Here is a 4,511-nt window from a genome sequence, read left to right as displayed (position 1 = left end):
TATTTGAAAGCAGCTGAGACTGGACCATATATATTGGTTATTATTGTAATGTTATGTGTTTTGTTCTCAATAATAGGTTATTACTCTGTGGCATCATTTCCTTTAATCTTTTTTATCTCTCTGAATCGAATTGTAATCAATAAAAATGTTTTGTGTTATGTACCAGTTTATAAAACCACCATTAAACTCTTTGTGCTTCCTGTCAAGTTACTTTTTTTCTTTGTTTTTCCACATAAATTTCGAATATTATTCGATAAGTCAGATGTACTCGGTCATCTACTCATCATGCGATACAGTCGTGTATAATCCAAAATTGATGATGAATGGATGAACCCATGGGTTAATTACTGGCATACACTCAATCAAAATGAATCAATTACTGTGGACAAGATCTTTTTCTCCATTCCATTTATAATTGCGTATTTGCTTAAGCGCTCTGGGTTTATTCTACTCTGTTTGCTCCATTCCGAGCTTTGTGAGAAAGTCCATCTCGCGGTTACTTAATTTTTCATGTATGTATGTGAAGTTAATAAACTGAATACTGTGAAAATATATTTATATCTATTTACTGATAGATATATTATATAATATATATTTATATAGTTGATAAATATATACTTAATAATTGATATCTAATTACTGATAGTAGCCTATATATCAGTTTTTTATTCGACCTACTGAATTTCTGCATACTTCAAAGCATTTCTAGGATATGATTTTTATTTTCAATTTTGCACTTACTCATTGATCGTTTCCGGAAATCCTAACACAGTACTGTTGTAATTTTTATCTCCAAAAAATGTTGAGGTCTCATTAATACTACCATATTTTATTTGATCGTTGGTAACGAGAAATTTAGTTTTACATGACCTTTCCTATCCTAGCATTTTCTGCTTTCTTTTTTTACAGTCTGTCTTAATTTTCTTGACTTTGGAAACTAGGTAGGTTCAGGTACTAAACCCATCTCTCTGTCACAAATATTTCTCTAATATATATTTTAAATTATTGCATTATTGGAGTTCTATCATTGGGTAGATTCTCCACATGTTTCTATCATGTCACTATCCCACCTGCAGCAAATTTACTTGTTGTATATATGTTATACAGTTGTAAATAACAATAAATAAATGATTAAAAAAAAATCATTGCAAACAAACCCCATACATTATTTATAATGTAAACAAACATTTATTTTACTTAAATTTTATATAAATAAATATACCCTCATGTAAATACTATCATAACATTTACGATCTGGTCAACTCCCAGTCATTCTATTTATCATAGATTCATTATCCTGTCATTGTCATTAGAAAGTAACTGTTATATTATATTTACCATTAATGTATCATTGGAAAATAACTAATATATTATATTCACTATTAGTATATCATTGGATTGTAACACTATTGTGCCATATTTAACAATAATATATCATTGTGAAAACTGATTATTATATCATATTTACAATTACTATATGATTGGATATTGACTATTATTCTTTATTTAATATTACTTTATCATTGGAAAGTGATTGTTACTATATTTACATATTTTTATAAGCCTAATGAAATCGCTTCTTCATCCAATTTCTGAACATATTTTCGCTCTCGTTTTTCTTTCGTTAACATGTTTCTTCTTTTCCATTAGCTTTTTCATTAGTAGTTGATATTTGATAGTTCTTACTTGATTGTACTAATACTAGCTAGTAATGTTTTTTTTCTGCTATTTGTTACTTGGCTAATTTTATTTTGAGAGACAGTTTGTGACACAAACTTGAAAAATAAACCGTGAAAAATATGATGCTAATGAATTCAACAGGTATGTTGTAAATTTTAAAGAAACTCAAGAAAAGGTTTAAAACAATAATTGGAATTTTGTTTTAAAAGTTTTATATAGCATAGCTTAGATTTATGCCTGATAAATCTTAATCATTAATGTGAGAAAACATACCAATAAGTTGTTTCTTAAAATAGCTAGTTTAAGACTGACGGCAACTTCCATTAATAATACAAAGTGAATTAAATTAGGAAAAAGAAAAAAAGAAGCTTAACTTGAATGTTTGATAAGTTCCAAGTCAACTCGAAGTGTACAATGACAGAAATAAATTAAAGAAGGGAGAAAGTAAAGTGAAGATGGGGCTAAGGAGGAAGGAGACAGATAGGAAGGTGAAGAATTTCAATTATAAGCGAAGCTATTTCCATCCTTCATCGCCTAACATTTATAAGCTTTATCTGTCTGCCCCTTGTCCCCTCGAGAATCTGGACCGAACTGTCTTATATCTGTCCCTTCTCCGTTTTACTCTGATATTCCATTCTTATATTTTCCATTATATAAACTTTATTCCAGCAGGAGAAATACGTAAATATATATAAATATTGAAAACATCTCTTATTAGTCTAAACAGATAGAATAAACACTGAACAGAATGTCCAATGATAGACTATTTTGAGTTAGAATTTGGATTGATTATTGCCTATGACTTGCAAGTATGCCCTCGGACGTCTCTCTCCATGCCTCTGGAGCCCAATAGGCCCCGCCTTTTTGACTTCACTTGGTCTGATAACTTAACCCCTCCATTATACTGGTTTTTTTTCAAGGGGCGTGTACGTCACTCCTTTCTCTATCCTTTCCATGCCTTCTCGATCCGCGTCATCATAAAGACATTTAGCTAAATAAGACCATTTTTTATTATTAAAAAATAAACAGTCTTTTATACGTTATTCATCACTTAAATATTTGCATATATTTTTGATGTAGGTAATTCCATTCGTTTTTAGGATTAATTAGAATTTAAAGTGAAGCTTCTTTACAAACGGTCTACAACTGAGGAAAGAAAATCATACGGAAGTAGATTGATTTCGTGACGCGTGATGAAATCAACACTAGTAGGAATTTTTTTTATTTTGTAACTAGAGAGAATGAGCTTAGTGGAGTACAAACTATTACGGCAGTACTGGTCTGATTAAGTGAGCTTATTTAATTTTAAGAGGTTTCACCAAGACTTCTATAATTAATTTTTTTTATCAATTTAATATGGAATCAAATTATATGATTCCCTTTGAATGCGTTTTGTTTATTTAGACGGACTTTTTTTTTAAATAATATATTTATTGATATTTAAAACTGTAACATATATACACATCAAATAAATTTGCTGTAAGTGATATTATGACATGATGAAAACATGTGGAAAATCTACCCATTGATAGAACTCCAAAAACATTTCTAAAGGAGAAGATCTCCAGGCCATATTCTTTTTAGACGTCTAGGAGGATTATTAGGTAGTGACGGGGAAGCCAGGTTAGAAACGAGTTGGTTTGGGTGGTTGGGAAGTTTATTATGGAAGGATTGGTATTTAGGACATTGAGGTCCTGATGGATGATTTGATTTGTGACAAAGTAAGGAGCATTAAGGATTTTACGAAGGATTTTGGACTGTAAGGATTGGATTAAAGAGGAATTAGATGGTTTAGTGGAGCCCCATAGCTCAACTCCGTATGTCCAAATAGGCCTTATAATAGTCATGTAGATCAGTCTTTTGTAATGGATTGGAAGTTTTTTATTTAGACGGACTTAAAATTTAATTTTACTTTCCTACTTTTTTCTAATTTATAAAAATTATCTTATTTTTCCTTTTGATACATTGTTACATATAGTCCATATAGTTGAAAAGCTCTTATAAATTGTATTAACGAAAGAACTAAAATATTAATTGAATTAATTTTTTAATAGGAGACACTTTTCTCATATTTTTTTACTACCATCCCGTAATATAAAGGTGATATATCCCTTGATATTTTAAAAAATACCATCGCTGTCTGAGACTGAGTAAAGGGCTATTCTACCAATCGGACCATAAGGGCTCCACTATCTCACACTCACTCCTATCTCGCCCTTTGCCCTCCCCAGTCGACCACTCAGTGGCGTATTTTATGGATATTCTCTTCTAAAGGTTTTGTATAGTTTAAAAATAGTAATAATGTGGCTTGTTACTAAAAATTTTAAGTTTTATGGTAAAAATAATACAGTGGATAGTAGTGGAATAAAAGTTAAAAAAAAAAATGCTTTTTAACCAATATGATCAGGTTTTAGCTAACTTCTCTGTAAAATTAACTTGCATCCATATTTTTGGGGATCGTTAAGTGGTCCTTTCTTCATACTTTTAATAATACTCAAAAGTGAGATTAAGTAATATCTTCATTAAAACGTTCTGTGTAAAAAATGATAAAGGATCAATTGATAGTAAATTGATAGTATACCCCAAAGTGAAGCCTTTTCTCTTCTTTCTTCAGCTACTCAAAAGGATCTATACAATTGATTTATATATAATTCTTTGTCTATGTTCTACGTTTCTTTATTTTCTTTATTTTTTTGTTTATTATTTTCCTACAATTTTCTGTTCTCACTTTTAAAAAGGCTTTTAACCTGAATGATGTTATTTCGGTAAAATAAATGACCAGATGTGCCAGTTGATTGTACCAATCTAAGTATAACATTCAAAATATGCTT

At 29.9% G+C, this 4,511-nt stretch overlaps 2 long non-coding RNA genes across 3 annotated transcripts in view; one reads left to right on the top strand and one right to left on the bottom strand.

Annotated features, from left to right (window-relative positions):
• LOC106686831 (uncharacterized) overlaps window positions 1-959 on the bottom strand; it is a 17,685-nt gene extending 16,726 nt beyond the window's left edge. For both annotated transcript variants that reach the window (XR_010843608.1, XR_010843607.1), the window contains exon 1: window positions 742-959. This is a non-coding gene — a long non-coding RNA (uncharacterized lncRNA). The remainder of the gene's footprint in view (window positions 1-741) is intronic.
• The window catches only part of LOC136795894 (uncharacterized), a 355,650-nt gene that overhangs the window by 339,640 nt on the left and 11,499 nt on the right, over window positions 1-4,511 (top strand). The gene's annotated exons all lie outside the window — the stretch shown is intronic.

This window comes from Halyomorpha halys, unplaced genomic scaffold (genome assembly GCF_000696795.3).
Source record: "Halyomorpha halys isolate HHAL.00 unplaced genomic scaffold, Hhal_1.1 Scaffold886.1, whole genome shotgun sequence".
NCBI lineage: Eukaryota > Metazoa > Arthropoda > Insecta > Hemiptera > Pentatomidae > Halyomorpha > Halyomorpha halys.
This window is presented reverse-complemented; position numbering and strand designations above follow the sequence as displayed.